Source organism: Columba livia, chromosome 9 (assembly GCF_036013475.1).
Source record: "Columba livia isolate bColLiv1 breed racing homer chromosome 9, bColLiv1.pat.W.v2, whole genome shotgun sequence".
NCBI lineage: Eukaryota > Metazoa > Chordata > Aves > Columbiformes > Columbidae > Columba > Columba livia.
Window position 1 is genome coordinate 3,661,553 of NC_088610.1, and position 17,156 is coordinate 3,678,708.

Genomic DNA, 17,156 nt, shown 5'->3' on the forward strand with positions numbered 1-17,156 from the left:
GGGAAATATATGGAAGAAGCCTGAGTGCACGAGTAGCTGTTTCCTGGTTAGGCGGGACATCATTTTAAGAAGTCAGTTAAATTTCATTCCAGTACCATTTCTTTAAAGTGCAGTTAAATTTGTTCTTGTGTGCAGTGCATGTATAACCAAAAGAAGAATGGTGGATGTGAACACACCTTGTACATTTTGCTTTTGGATCCACAGATATGTTCGGGAGCACACTGGACAGCAGTGAGTTGCCACACAACAGTAGAGGTTTGCTCCCTGCACAGTATCAGTGTGTGCACACAGGAGAACAGGGGAAAATTGTTATTTTTCTAGCAAATTAAATCAAACTTTAGATAAACAACATCATTAATAGCAGCTAAGCACACTAACTACTGCATTTCTTTGCATAAAGACAGTATGTTGCTTTGCTAGAAACATAAACCTATGTTGCTGTATTCAGTGTTATGCACAAGTAATTTCGAACAGTAGCTATGTGCTTACTTATGGAGCCTTCACTTTTACTTAGATTTTACTTACATTTTTAAAGCAGCTGAGTTTACCGGCTCTTAGGTGCTGCTTTGCTTGCCTGCTTGGCAGTTCAGAATGGTTTCAGTCACTCTATCTATTTCTCCACAGGTAACTTTTGCATTTCTGCCATGATACTTAAATTTTTTTTGAATGTAAAACTGGGGCTTGTGGTTACTGTTCAATGTCTGAATGCTGCTCCTGGCTCAGATAATTCACAGGAAGAAATTTCAATTCCAAGCCGGTGACTTGGTTGTCAGACAGGCCACCTGAAAAAAAACATATCACTGTTATTTCTTCCAGTCCTGGAGTGGATGTGAAACGCCTTGAACCTCTTCCTCCCTTCCTATTAGTCGTTCTCAAAAGAAATTTGCCCTGCTCATTATTAACATTTATCAGGCTTTAGGTTATTACATTTTTTTTTTCATTAGCAATAGTAAACTGAAGACCTTTAATTATCAAACTTTGGTCGTCTTGAAAGAATTCTCTTATCTTTAGTTCCTCCCAGTTAAATTACTCTAATATCCTGTCTTCTACTTCAAACTGAACAACTGTTGACCTCCATCTGGTGCAAAATTGTACTAACATCACAGTGAAAAAAACAAAACCACAATCTTCCAAGAGGAATCGTATCATTAACATTATACTCAAGTTCATTTTTCTCTTGACCAGCATGGTCCTTTAAGCAATGACTTCTGAAGGTGATTGAACATTTATAATACTGGTCTATATTTTTCATTTCTGGACTGTAATTTCTCTGTTCATTCTACAGGATATGTTTTCAAAATTGAACACAAACATTATGGAAATAGGATTTCTTCAAGTTTAGTTTTCAGAGTGGATTCACTGACACCGGTCATTGGAATCTGAAAAGGTAAGACTGAAGTTCAAAACAGTGAAAATTTAGTGCTAAACCTAGATATCCTATAGAATACACATGCAGAGCGTGAGAATTAAGCTAATTAAAGAATGAAGCTGAGTAAAGAAAATTAAAAGCAGAAATTGAAGAAAAAAAAATCTTAATTACAAACTCCTGCAGACAATAAGTATAATCATAGAATCAGTTCAGTTGGAAGAGACCTTCAGGATCATCGAGTCCAACCACAACCTAGCATAACTGTAGCACTAAACCATGTCCAGAAGAACCTCAAAACATGAAACGTAACAGTTTGAAAGGATTTAGTACAAGAGACAGGTCAGGAAAAAGGCTTTACCATCCACTTGTTCCTGCGTATGTGTTTAGCAGCCATATGCACCTGAACTTGAAACAGACACAGACTTCATTTTCCCTTTAAAATTATTTTAACCAAATAACCCACATTCACATACAGAGGGAGAAGCAGGTGACTGACATCTCCCAAACAGTTTTCTTCAAATGCAAAACAATTCAGCCAATCTCTGTCCTTGGAAGAGTGATTCGAATATATAGGAAGAACAAGGAAATCAGAACTTCACAAGGCCACAACTTGCTTTAGGAAGGTCTTCAGATCCTGCAAATATACCTCAGGTCTTCTTTTGACTTTTAAGAAGCTATCTGAACAATCTTTTCTCTAAAGCTATCAGTTATCAAAAGGTCAAGACAACGTAGCAGTCCTAGAGGGAGAGATCAATTAGGAATGCATGCTGGTTAGGTGATTAAGTTTCAAAAGCTGTTCACGCTAAAATAATATATTTGAGATAATGTATGCCATAGCACCCACCAAACTATTTTAATTCTGTAGTGGTTCTATGAACTTCTCAAAAGGTTCTTGAAGAAAAAAATTAGTTAAAGCCTTTGAATTGTAAGAAATTAAAAACCTAATGAAGAAATGAAAATGCAAGAAACCCAGTTTCTTTTACCAGGCTCTCATTAATATTTCCTATGTAGACATTATGCTTATATCAGGATATTGCCCTTTGGAACAGCCCACCTTTAGTTTCCTCAGGAGTTGCTCCTATCAACTAGGGCTTCAGTTTATCAAGATGGTCAAGCATGTGCCAAATTTGATTGATCTGTCAACAGATGTTCAGATTTCCAAGGAACTGGGACTCTTTGCTATTAGCCAAAATAACAACAACAAACCACAGCAGACAAACAAAAAGGTAAAACCAAAATCAAATCCAAAACAAACAAAGAAATAAAAATCCCCACTCAAACCCTAAACACAGTCTGGATTTTTCTTTCCCTTCTTGGGAGAATCTATATTCACGGATTTCAACTTTGTTGAGAAAAGAATTCCCAATAATAGCAACAGGCTTTGTATCCAGATCCTAATCCTTCTCTTTAATTAACAATGCTGTGCAGGAAAAAATACCAGGAGAATATAAAAACAGGACAGCAAAGAATTTGATACACTTACCAGTACAAGCCTAATTTTTCCTCCAGTTGCTGCATCACTCTATAATATTATCTCTTTCCTCTCTAAAATATTTTTGTGCTTTCCCAGCTGAGAATATGGATGGAGAAAATCAATAGAAAAGTAGAGTTTCTGCTGATATATAATGGGGTAAACAATCTATTCTAAACTCTTCTTAACAGACAGCTCCTCTGAGATGTACTTGGCAGATGCTTCTCAATCCAGATAAAATATATTCCATTATCCTATTTTCATGAGGTAGTCACTTGGCTCCTCAAAGATTCATACCACTTCTCAGCTGGAAATTTCTTATTCTGTAGGGAAATGGCTTTCCTTAAAGAACCATGTACAGAAGAGGGACTCTAAAAAAGGCTAAGAGAAATGATTTAAAGGAAACTAATACCTTCAAGACCTGACTGAAGAGAGTGTGTCAGCTTCTCCAAATCAAAAATTGAGGATCTAACACAAAGATTTATTAACCTTCCACATTATGTTTTATGATTCTACTTCTTCCTTCAATAGGACAAAAATGTTTCTATCATGTTGGGGAGACTAGGACACCTGAGTTAACCGTGTGAGTAAGAAATGTTTTGGGTGAGATGGCTGAACTGAAAAATTCTTAAAGAGGAAGAAAATATGTTGCAAGTTGAGCAACTGGGATCAACCAGAAATGTTGGAAGTGTTGGTGAAGCTGGTTTCTAGTGACACCTTTAACACCATGACAAGCAGATTGACAAAGTTCTGTCTGCCAGTGTTCTTTCTTGCAGGGTGTTTTCCACTCATCTTCACTGTGCTTTTGTAAGTAGATAAAAATTATAACTGAAGTACTAGTAGCTAAAATGGCAGATTAGTGGCAGTTCTCAAGACTGAGATTTATCTAATTCACATGAGCTGCTTCTAAGTTCCTAAATCAAGCCTGACTCCAGAAAGTATATGAACAACTCACTAGTTGTCTGGCTTTCAGAGGAACCTCATGTCCAAGGTTAAGCACATGTTTATATGACTTTCAGAGAACTGGGATGTTTTCCAGAACTGTTTGCTACAGTACTTAAAATTCGGCATCTGCATCAAGGTACCTACTGATTATAACTCTTGCAAATGCGTAAATGCAGTCCTAGTTGATGCAAAATGGATTATAGATGCCTATCTTAGATATCTAAGACTGAAAGCTTGTCCTTGGGGGACTCAGACAAGCACAAAGTCATATTAATAGCTTTCTATCATTTTTTAGAGCTGAAAACTTGAAGAGCATTCTCAGGCAAAAAGGACCTGAAGCATTCAAGAAACACTTTAAAACCAAGATTAGAAATGACAGGTTATTCTCACAATCATCTGTCAGCTCTCTAGGGGATATTCTGTCTTCCGCTTTTCATATTCATAAAAGTTAAAGAATTGTAAATGGAAGGTTGAGAACAAGCTTTACATCCTTAGGCTGTGTACATCAGAAGTAACTCCACTTTACTAACCTCTTCTAAAAACAATAATGGGGATTTTTTCAGATGAACTCTAGAATTAAAATTAGGGTTATTGCTCATTATAACTCCTACTACTAGAACCATATGCATCCAGAGCCTTGGTTGCTACATACAGCAGAAGTTTAATTCCTCCTAGAACTCTTGGTACATTATTGATGCTTAAAATATCAAACTATATCCACCACAATTTATTCAGTCTTTTAACCTCTGTGTCAAAACAGGTGCATGTCTCCTGTAGAAGTTCATCAAGATGTGCAAATTATGAAAATTTTCACATTTCCATGTTAAATTATTAATTTCAGAAAATGGAACACCTGGTATTTTGTGCGTGCAAAACTTCAGAAACAATTACCTTTGAGGAGTGGACACTGCTTTGGATTGGGGCTGTCAGAATTGCCTGCATAGCCCTCTTGCTGTAATAGATGTGATATTCATACTCTAATTTCCATAAAAATAGATTTTACAGAGTAACTGTTCTGGGATTTATTAGATTTTCCTGCAAAGCATTATAATTATCTCATACATCAACCATAACTAGTGCTTATTATAAATGCCAGTTGCAATCATTTCTTGATTTTGTTGATGTTCTAAGAACAGTGCAGATATACTTCAGTTTACTTGGAAGAAACTAGCTCATATGATTACCTACCGTGAGTTTACCTCATTGTATTTAAATTAATTATAAACTTCAAACTTTTCATCATTTTAGGTTTCACTGTCACAGAAAGTTATTACACATATTAAATGTATTAACATAAAAGAAAGCTCAGGTGTGTTTTACCACTCACTGTTGTTACTCCAGAACTGTTTGTGTAATACAACATTGAGTTTGAAAAAAAAATATAAAGCAGAAATATCTGAATTTTCCCACTAATATTTAGACTGAGAAGGAAATGCATATACTAATTAGTCTAAGCAAGAGTTTGGACTAAAGGTCCTCCTTGGGTCCCTTCTGGTCTGAATTATCCTATGGTCTGTTTAATGTTTAATCTTTGCATGACTACACAAAAATTCAGCCCTAAGAGCCTAGTGCACAAAATATCCTTAAAAAAAAAGCAGATGCAATTGTACAGACCAGTAGTTTGACAAACAGCTGAATATTTAAAGCTCATAGACAGGAAGAAGCAGCTCATCTCCATATAAAAAATTAAATATTGCTTCCTAGAGCAGTTCTATAAAATATCCTGACATTTCAAAATATTTTCCTGTTTGGCAGAGAACTAAAAGCCCAACAGGTTTGGAATACTGGGTTTTGAAATGGAGCAACCAGAAATACTTTGTGTTGTCAGATGTCATATTCAATCTTCTGTGGAGGCTGTTTCTTACCTCGTATTACATTAACGATTTGTAAAAATACTTTCTATATGCACACTGTAAACTCTTTATGTATTCATCACCTTACCCATGCTTTTGTTATGTTGCTATAGAGGTCAGGTAAATTAATGGTTTAAGATGAATATATGTCCTTACTCTGATTTATGGGAGTGTGGTTTTGCTTCTAATACGCAGTTTCTTTCTAAGTATGGAACACAAAAGACAATTTAATTCTGCTGGAGATGCAGAGTTGCAGTTTGGGAGGACTCGAGCTGGTCAGTCAGTCAGTTCCATTTGGAACATTGTCATCCCTTCCACTTGCTGCACCTTTAACTCAAAACAGATGTAGGACCGATACATTTTGATATTGAGTGAGACACATAGCTCTTTCTAAAGTATTTGTGTCAGTGTTTCCCTCTCATAAGCTGGATTGTTTTTCTTAATTTTAGAGAATTCTTCATGTATATCACAAATAGAGAAAAGGTTCTAATAACTGCAGTCTTTTTTTCGGCATATATATTGTATTTTTGCTTTTTGGGTGATGGCTTTGAGTCCAGAATGATTTCACTATATTCTGGAGAGTTTTTTGTATGAGTACCATGGAAATTATACTTTGACTGCTTTGATATATGATGCTGTCTCATACACTTAGCTCAGTTCCACACTTGCAGGGGTCTCCTTGCTTGTTGTCTGGCTAGCCGGACAGAATGACAGGTTTTCCTGCAGAGCCTGACCTCATATGCTTTGATCTTAGTTTTGTTCCTGCCTTGGTAGATTCTTTCCCTGAAATGAAAGCTTTTTAACAGCGCTCTCTCTTGAGCCACCATCACATTCAATTCAGTTTCTCTTAACTGGAGCTACCGGTCAGACTTTGCAAGTGTGAACCTCAAGACTAAAATTTTAGGCTTGTCATTTATCTGTTCCACTAAAGAAAATGTTGTTTACAGAAAAGATAATAGCTCCCCAAATGAGCTGAGTGAAGGTAAGCAATATATATTTAGAGCTATTTTTATTATTATGTATTTTCATTTTGGTTAAGACAAAAGACTTTTGCAAATTTTCTCTCTCTGGGATGAAAAAGTGCTTGAAGGTACTAGAAAAAAAGACCAATATATAAAAACGTCTGGACCAAAACAAAGATGAAAAGCAGCATCTTGTGTATCTTGCCCTTAAGAACATTCCTCTGACTGTCTGGCCTTTTACTGAGATCTTTGGACAGAAAGCCCTCGCTACCTCAATCGCAGATGGACATTGAGCAGGCAGATTAGGGACATAAGGAAAATACTCTTTACTGTGACAGTGACTGAGCACTGGAACAGGTTGCCCAAAGAAAGCCGTGGGCTCCCTGTTTAGCAGTGCTGTTTACCCAACCTCAAGCAGCAGGTTGAAATACAAGACCTTCCAGAGGTTCCTTCCAGGTTTTGGGTTGTTTTTTTGGTTTGTTTTTCTTCCTTCTTCCCCCCATGTTTTTTTCTTTCCTTGATTACATGTTGTTCTGTTTGAAATACCTCTGACTTCTAGGGCAACAGATCATTCAAATCTCAAATTTCGTCAAATCATTGTTGCTGTTAATCTCGCAGGATCTGAGTGACACCAGGCCTTTGGCTGACTGGGTGTGCATCAGTTATATTTTCTTAGTCTCCCTCCCCAAGATATTCACAATTTGGGTATTCTTGTTAGTTTTATATCATGAGATAATTATGTTTTTCCAGAAATTTTCAGGAAGAAACTGTGACAGTAATCTCAGATAGAAAGAAACGCTGTCAAATGCTGAGAGTCACAACATTTGCACTTCCGTAAGTATAGAGCAGAAGCAAAGGAAGGTGAAGAGGAGAATAGGCCATAACCTAGTTTATGCTCTAACAAAGCAATTTATAAATACTACATTTCTTTGAGGAAAGAATGGAGAGTTTTAGAAAGTCTCAGAGGTAATTAGCCAGACAGTTTTTGGTACTTGATTGATTGCTTTTTGAAAGACATTAAAGCCCCCAGAGCTGCAACAAAGTTAAAAGCTTAGGTCTAGACATGAGGTCATCATTCTTCATTATCACCTTATGTGAGGAAATATAAAAGTGATGCACTTGTGATTGAAACCATAGCACTTACTGATATAGTTCTCCACCGTAAACCTCCCTCTTTCCTCTATCTGCTATGTAACAAATTAGGATATTTACCAGACGGCTCTTACGGGTGTTTTATAATAGTTTCCTTCCTCCAGTCTGAAGCCAAGCAAATTGAGCAAACACAGAATGTGAGCTTAATATACACTTGTTTGCAGAAACAGAGCTTAAATATTGTTATAAATTGTGTGCTTCCTCAGTGTCCAAATAGTCATGGATGGTGAGTGCTAGATGCGAACCTGACATACGATTATTTATGTTACCCAGTGCTGTGATCTCACTGTATCTCACAAGAAGAACTATTTCTGTAATGAAGCTTTCCAAGGCTACTAAACCCTTGGAGAAAGTATTAGCAATGATTCATTAGATAACCTCCAAGTTAGAGCTGCACCTATGGCCCTGATGGATGCTAGTTTCAAAAAAAAAAAAAAACCAACACCCAGAAAACCAAGAAAAACCCAAAAACAACACCAAAACAACTCCCCAAAACTGCAACCGTCCATTATTCCAGTAAAAATTAAGTCATATTTTGCTAACTGTTCTGTAAAGAAATGTGTTTCTGCAGTGTTTACAGGACAAATAAGTGACACCAGATGAGTTTTCTTTGTTATTCACAGCAGATGTGGTTTTGTATTTGCCAACTCTGTGCTGGTAATAAACTCCCTCCTTTTGAGAAAATGTGTGCACTCTATGCTGAGGATATTGCTAAAAGCCTCAAAAATTAAATCCTTCCAAGATAATAAAAGTCTCATAACAAACAACTATAATTAAAGCATAACTTGCAGACAGTGCTGCTTTCTTGACTAAACCTTGGGTGGAGATGTCTGCCCTTTGCTCTGAAAATTGTAGAAAACACATGTGTTAGATCATGACATTTTAGGTAATTACGAATCATTTGAAAGCTGCCATTTTCAAGAAGGCTTCAAAGCGAACATTTCTTTCCCAGCTGCATCTCAAGACAGAGCACAGAGGATGAAGCACACTTTATGAGGAGTTTTAATCCATTGCTGGGCTATTCAGGTTTCACAGCAACTCATCAATGCTACTCTCCTGTTGAGTTTGTTTGGTGTGGAATGACAGATAGCAAGGGAAGTTATTTATTTTAAATAAAGATAGTGTTTTCTGTTCACAAAAAGCTTTCCAATGTAAAGTTCTCAGGATTATTATTCCAAAGTTATTTAATTATTTTAGCTGTGATAGTCTTTACCCTTGGGTGAGTACTTCAGAAACAAAGGTGGAAAGAGCTTCTGCCTTTATACGCAAAATTCACCAGAGTTATGTCTAGTCAAACCAGGCATTCAGCATCTGTTTCTTTCTTTACTTGAGTATATAATGCTGACTGGCACAAAATACATTTTGAAGTTTATATTTAGAAATATTGCAATGCAACCTACATTTCGGCTCTTGCATAATTCAAAAAAAAAATATCAACTCTGTGAATTAATAAGAAGTTTGTGAAGATGTGAGGTTATTGCTACGCCAATCATAACAGCTGTTTGTTGTTCTGCATGTAAGTGAGGTCCTTGAGGAGTCAGTCTCTCATCTGTAATGCACAGAGAGCCCAGGGCAGTATTTAGGGTCTGAGGTTCCGTAAACATTTATCAGAAATACATAAGAAAAGCTGATCCTGCTTTGGACCAAGAGGCCAAACTCACTGATTTCTTACACTTTTTTTGAGCCTTATATTTTATAAACACAATTGGCAACAAGATTAAAAACTAGCTTTTGGTTAGATTTATCTGAAGCTTATTCTCCTCCAGTTTGATCTATGCACAAATTTTATTAAAAAAAAAATGAAACCCAAGCAGTTTATTACGATATCTGGCTTTGAAAATGATACATGAAAACATAGAAGAAAAACCCTTGAACTGGGTTGTTTTTTTAGTTTTGATCCACTACTTAAAGTAAAAATGAAAGATATAACCTAAACTGGATGGCTGTTCTTCCAAGAAATAGAACCATTCCTGCAAGGACCTATGAAAGTGTTTCTGTCCACTCCTATAAGTACAGCACTGGAAAACTGAAATATCTCAAAATGTCAGATTTCGTCACTTGGTGTGATATCACACTGTACCTTTTGCTTCACGATGCTGACATTAAAACACACTGAAATATGTGAAGAAAGCTACTTTCCAGATGTTTTGTCTCAGAGTATCTCAGTGCCAAACATGCAATTTTATGGTGGCTTTCTTATATGATCACAAAAATTATACGTATGTCGATGAGAGTGAGAGATAAACTAATGATAAAACATCCTGACGTATCTTCCACTAACACAAAATTCATCTTTCCGACTTTTAAAGTATTTCAGCTTCCAATTCACATCCTGCTGTTAAACCAAATCTCACAACACAGCACTAGGTTTCTGCAGCATGGTACAGAGATACAATTTCAGTAATTTTTCCCCACTCTGATAAATACAGAGTGCTGGTTTATGTACATGATTAGATTATTTAAAAAAAAAAAACACAGCATTTTATCTTTATAGAGATTCCATTAGTTCTCAAGCTTACTGTTGTCAGTTGTTTCTTCACTGGATCCACACATTCTCCCCAAAAATAAACCAACAAACCAACCACAATATCCAACCAACCAAATCCATCAAAAAAACACAACCCCCTACATATCCAAACATGATAAATCTTACTATAGGTTGTTATTAAATACGTCTGTTACACGCCTTCCTTTTACAAGGTTTTTGGAATAGTCAGTGTAAACCGGACTGCAGATTTTTTTTTTTCTACACATTTGCTTAAATAAGCACGGCACAATTAATCTGAAAGGCAGATATACAGCATGTTTGATGGAGGAAGGATGTACTTATCTTGTATTACAAGAAAAGGCAAAAAAAGCACTGAGGACTAAAGGAGAGAAAAATCTATAATTGTACTTTCTGTGAAAAATTCGAATGACTGTTCCACTTTCAAATGTACTCACTACACCTATCAAAAGAAAATTAAGAGTAAAAGTTACCCGAATATCTTGGGACTAGCAGCATTTAATTTCACAGTGAAGCCGGACTGATACTAATTCATATAAATCACAGCACGGCTTAGCAGAGAAAGCTATTTGCAGGGATTGCCAAGTTATGTTTCTTCATAACTTTTGAAAACATTACTTCACTCCTCACGTAAAAGTGACTGGAGAACCTGACCAAAAGTCCACAGGTTCTTTTGGTTGACTAAACACCATTAATACATTGGGCCATTTACTTTGGTGAAAGCGAGACATTATGTGCTTTAGACAGGAGGTTGATGTGTCTATGGTTTTTCATATTTCACTTTATCACCTATTTTGTGCAAGCAGTAATAGTTGTACTCAAATTGCATGAGATTTGTTTCTTGATAATATACACTATGAACAATCTCACCTGGTCCCTGGATTTTCTTTTCAACAGACATCATAATATACTGTTCTTGTAGTTTCCATAATACCACCTTTTGTTTTTTGCCTACTTTTTTTTTTTTCAAATGGGTAGCAATATATTTAGCTCATCTTAGAGTATAAATAACATGTCTACCTTAATGTTAGCCTGCTTGTCAAATCATAGAAGGAAAATAGCTACATGGGATTTAGGTTCATTATATATAGTGAAAACTGAAGTTACAACAATGTGAAAACAATACTTAATGTTGAACTTGTGCTCTGCTAAAGCCTGCTATGAGCACAACTTTAAAAGTTTGGTCTAAAGTCTTGCCCAATGGATGCTCTGCCCAGGTTACTTTTGTCTCTAAATTTAACGCAAATTGGACAAGACATGTCCAATTCCTCAGACGTATTTTAGTGCCTGGCTGGGGTCTGCATACGATTTATCACTTCGAAAAAGAATAAGATTCTTTTTTGCACTCAGAATCTATTCAGAGACATTTATATATTTTAAATAGATTAGTGTTTACTACTAGGTATCTCAGATCTGAGAAGAGCAGGCAAGGAACATCAGCTAGTCAAGTTGTTTCGAGAGGAAATAGAAAAGGTTGGAGAACGGTCATTTTGCACTTTTGTAATATATTTTTCCTTTTTAAAAGAAAACTTCCACCTCTATGTCTCTAATTCAATCACAGTGTTACTCTTATGCATTTCTCCATGAGACAGAAGGGAGCCTCAGATATCAGAAGCAGTTCTTGCAGCCACCTCTCCAGCTGCATCTCACTGCAGGTGGAGCAGTTCAGCATCCTCTCTGGCTCCCAGCCTGGTCAGGACTACAAAGAAACACCTAAAAAATATAATAATAATTTTTAAAAAACTATTATACTTACACCTCCTCTGCTGACAGCAGACATGACCTTCCAGCACACTAAAGCTATTTGTGGGCTGCAGTTTGGCTTAAATCCAAATTCTGCTTATCACCAAGATTAACTGATTGTTCTCACTCGGTGTAATTATGCAAACTTTCTCCTCCCCCCCACCCCTTTCCTTCATTATGCAATTTTCTTTTTGAAGAGCTTTCTTACAGGTGACACCTGCTGTGATAGAACCTGAGAAGAGAAGATGATATAATACATCTTTACAGTTCTGCCTAGTCTGTCACAGTAATATATGTGAGCAGTTGTTAAAAGTGTCCTCCAAAAGGTTTCCGAGTGTCTGCAGAAATTTGGATGTGCAGAAGCACAAGACAGATCTTCCAAGGTCAGAGTAAGAACCTTTAAAAGGCTTTTGTCAACCCCCAGAGCTGCTGATGCACAAGAGTTTAACTTGATGAGAATGGCACCTCGTTATATGATAATGTGATGACTCCTTCAGCAATAATGCCATGTTAGAAGGAGGTATGACAAATCAGAAAGCTGACTGCAAGGGGTCTTCAGAGAGACACGTCGTTATAGATGGTGACAAGCAATTCTTTTAAAATTATAATGCAATTTGTTGTAAAACATTTTCAAGACATAGGCATATACCCAGTATTATTAAGGCATATTCCAATAGCTCCAGGAGGACTCCACAGTCTCATCGTGATTCCATTAAATGCTCCTGAGTTATACCTGCAGTGTGAGGCAATGGGGCTGCTAAGCTATTTTGGTTTTATTTTTCTTTTGCTTAATCATGTCATAAATGTTACCAGTTCAAATTGTGAATGAGCTTGGTTATTGTACTGAAATTCGAGTTCATCAGCTCTGAAGGAAGTGTATAAGGTAACGAACTGACACAGGAGGAAAAAAGAATTAACTCTTCTGGCAAAATGGTAAAACTGAGATTTGCCAGGGGAGGAAAAAATCACCCAAACCTATAAAAATGGCATTTAATTTGTAATTGAAAAAAAGAACTAAAAAAAAATCCCTAAGTCAAAAAATTCATTGACGTTTGGGGAAAAAAGAACAGTTTTGTAGAAGGAATTTACTTTTTTTTTTTTTTTTTTCTGAAAAGAAAAATATACGATTTCCAGTAAAAAATGTATTGCCTTGACTCAGGTGGTAATACTCTCTATGGAGCTCATAACAACCTACAAAGTAAGGATGTTTACAAAACCTTTAACTACAGGACTCATTCAATTTAACATTCTTATATACTTCTCTTAGTTCTTTGCTCCCAATGGATGGTTGGGGAAACATTCCAGATGGTTTCAATGTACAACTAATACTTTTTAGAGATGCGGCATTTAATGAAATACCCTGGTTCCTTTCTCTATCCTGGCTCTTGAACAAAATGGAAGAAATCCAAGCTTTGATAAAGCCAAGTTTGTGTCACAGACTCCTAGGTCAGATATATACCACACTATTCACATATACCCTGCCTATTCACAAATACATGCCTATTTTCAAAAGTTAACAATAAGTCATTTTCTTCTTTCCCACTTTCCTTCACTTCACATTATTGTATTATTATGTATTTCACATTACGTCAGGTCTTTCATGGCATATTCAGTCAGAATATTTTTGTCACCAAAAAAAGAAAGCATAAAATAATCAAGTAAGTGAATCACATGGGTAAAGAATCCAGAGATTAGAAATTAACTGTTCTTTGCATGTTAAACAGCCTATTCCTAAAATGCAACATATGAGCTGAAAGCGTGTTGAAATCTGACTTGATACAGTTGTCAGTTACAAACATCTGAAACAATTAATGCAAAGGCTAATTTTATTTAGCAGTATTATTACCTAAAGGAGATATTATTCCTAATTGTTTTATGATTTAACTATGGTACACAGTTTGTGCTAGAACAAAATTTGAGGTGAGATTATAATTGATTGAATTTGAAATGTCAACTAACTTTATGAAGCAAACTTCTCCTGAATAAGAATAAACATTAGTCAGAAATTTCTTACAAGAGGGACAGCTTGGGGCTCTGTATTATTTGGTTTTATTAAATATTCAATGTCTAAGAGAAAATGTTTGAGAAATAAACTATTAGGAAGACATTAAGTGACGGATGGAGATGGAGCCACTGGGGTGTAACGCTCCATCAAGACCAACCCCCTGATCCTGACTCAACGTCTTTAAAGAGTCAGCATACAAAGCAAAACAGCAAGAAGCTGATTTAATGCCTATCAAACCCAATGGAGAAAAAGATAATGAAACACCAGCATAAAGACTACTACCGCATAATGTAGAGATATCCAAGTCTGCTTTAAGCCACCCAGGTGTCGGTTCTGGTAATCTAGAGCTCAGTTCAGGCAAAACTATTTTACTTTTGCAGGAGATTTTGCAATTTGATCCGAACATCCCTGCTTGGACGTCGCTGTCCTCATCTGGTTCTCACAACAGCAAGGCCTGAGCTTTGTTAGACATTTCTGGGGGCAAAGGCCCCCTGTTTCGCACCTAGGTCTTCCAGAGGAGAAACACTTGCTAACAAATAATTCAAAGGACTGATGGGTTGAGTATTCACGTGCAAGAAGATGAACATTGAAATTAGGGCTTGGTCAGGCGAACAGAAGGATTTATAAAGTTTTCTTTATTCTCACATAGTCACAGATGCACAAAATCTGTTAAATAATTTAGTGTATTACTGCTCTTTGGAATAAAGAATGATGAAATGGCTGCCCTGGTAAAACGTGTTGTCTCATGTTCCAAACTAAATCTCCAAGAATTAATGTTTGTTAAACAAACCCTCCCCACAAAAGGAGCATGAGAAAATAACATTGTAATGTTACAATGTATCTGTAGTGAAAATCTGTAAAAATTTAGGCAACCCCTATCAAAGCCTTTTAGCCTGTAAGAAATACTTCAAAGGAAACTGTGGAGTTATATGCATAATATGAATGTATTTATTTATTTCATGGTAATAGAAGTATGATTCAAATGGAAAACAAATGCAAGAGAGGATTTCAGAAGTTATCTACAAGGTAATCTTGAAAATATTTTGCCTCAAGGACTAAGAACTAAGAAAGCTGAATAAAAGCAGTCTATTGTAGACTTCATCACCCTCTTCCTTTTCAAAGAGCTGTAAAAAATGAACACTATTGAAGAGTATTGAATTTATAACACATAACAGTATAATCTGTCAAGCAACAGAATGTTATTGCATTTTCCAGTATAATTATTAACTTGAAACCGAAAATATATTGAGATATCTGATCAAACTGGAGTGACTTAATATTCCTATCAGTGTAGTGTCTTCAAAAATTCCAATTTCTAATTAAAAAAATGATTGTGGTTTGCCTAGTATGTGATTTCCAACATGACTGGAAGATTCAGAATCCTTCAGAGCAACAAAGTTTTTAACAGATTTATTATAGAAGTAAACAGCAGGTACTCCAGTTTTTTAAGGAATAGTTTGTCAACAAGTATTTCACTTGTTAACCTGCACAACTCATTACTCGGTCTCTGTGCCAATTAACACTTTGTTGACATCCATTAACTATTTATGAAATATTTTAAACATATTTGAGATGTAAACATTATTCACATTAGAAAATAATCTGAAGTGTCACGCAACAGTGCAGATTTTATGGAGCGGATCTCTCTGACAGACTGAATCACCTCTGATACACACCAAGGAATTCTGGAAAGTCCTACAATTCTTTTCCATTTCCCTGACTTGAAAACTTCCTTGTGTATGAGAAAAGCAGGACAGAATTCATACTGAAAATGAAATATTTCTTTTAGACACCTGATTAACACAAACTTACTTTCATATCTTCATTGGATATGACAATGGTGCCATGAAATTGTGTAGGTGGAGACAAAATTTGTGACTGTGAAGAAAATGTCACCTATTTGCACAGATACTCAGCTTCTTCTTGAATTTCTGATACTTTTGGTCACATACCTCTTCATCAGCAAGGAGGACAGTTGTTCCATAGCCTCTCAAATTTAAGAGTCAATTACTGCCACAACACAGCAATGCAAAAGGCCTTTATCATAGACCTGTCCAGATGCTAAATGAATCTTCCCTCTCCAAATTCTCCCTGGCATCGTAGCATCCTTTTAAGTCACTTCTGGCCATCATAGATCACCCGTAAACCACAGTGACTTCCAAGGACCCTGTTAACAGAGAAAGTGTACAGGTACCTCTTGCTTGGACACCTCCAGTTAATCAGCACCATTAATTCATCGTGGTTCTCCCCCAATGAACACAACAGTCTAGATATAATCACAGTAAGGCTATGGGCATGTGCATTATTGCTTTTCTCTCCTCATGAGGAATGCACTCCAAAATAGCTGTGGCATTTTGCCCTAATAGCCTCACATTTCACTTATATTTAATTTGTTACCTGCTGTCTCTCTCAGAATCTTTTCTGCATTGCTGCTCTCTGTCCTGCTCTCCTGTATTTTATTTCAGCTTGTTATTCTTCTTTTCTGCCCCTTGGGAGAAATGCCTTGCATTTATCCACTTTCAACCACAAATCCCTGGACTCAATCCAATGTTCTGAACTCTCCAGATCTTTCTATACACCCTCCCTTTTTCTCTCCTTTGCCAGCAATACAGCTCATGTTAGCTTTTCCAGAACAAAACTTGTTTGGTTTTTCTTTACTTCAGGTTCTCAACAATTAATTTAACTGAGCAGAAGGAAGGACAGGCAGACAATGAATGTGTGCCCAGTGGCTGACTGAAAATCAGATAAACTTCTTATTGATTTTGCCTTTTATTTTTCTGGAAGTCTTTGCTCTCTGGTTACCAAGGGCAGGGGCAAAGAGGAGGAGAGGTAGGGACTGGCCAAGGATTTCTGATGGTGGCAGGGCCAGAAGAAACACAGAGTTTTCCCATTTTCATTTTCTAGGAGCTTCATGAAGGGAGAGGAAATTTTGAAAAGTAAAACCAGGTTTAGATGGAAATTTATGTGTCTGATTTTACCTTCTCTCTTATATAGTTAGAAAATAAGCTGTTGCTCCTTCCTTGCCTACCTATAGATTATATGCATACAGACTTTTAGGAACCACTGTGAAAGAGCTGTTTATACTGATAAGCACAACAAGTGGGAGAAGAAAGAAATTAACACATTCAGATATGTTCTAATTCATTGCTC

The 17,156-nt window shown here is 36.4% G+C and overlaps 1 long non-coding RNA gene across 4 annotated transcripts in view; it reads right to left on the reverse strand.

Annotated features, from left to right (window-relative positions):
- The window catches only part of LOC110355042 (uncharacterized), a 38,116-nt gene extending 25,963 nt beyond the window's left edge, over nucleotides 1-12,153 (reverse strand). For all 4 annotated transcript variants that reach the window (XR_010474607.1, XR_010474606.1, XR_010474604.1 and 1 more), the window contains exon 1: nucleotides 12,015-12,153. This is a non-coding gene — a long non-coding RNA (uncharacterized LOC110355042). The remainder of the gene's footprint in view (nucleotides 1-12,014) is intronic.
- Between the last annotated feature and the right edge of the window lie 5,003 nt (nucleotides 12,154-17,156).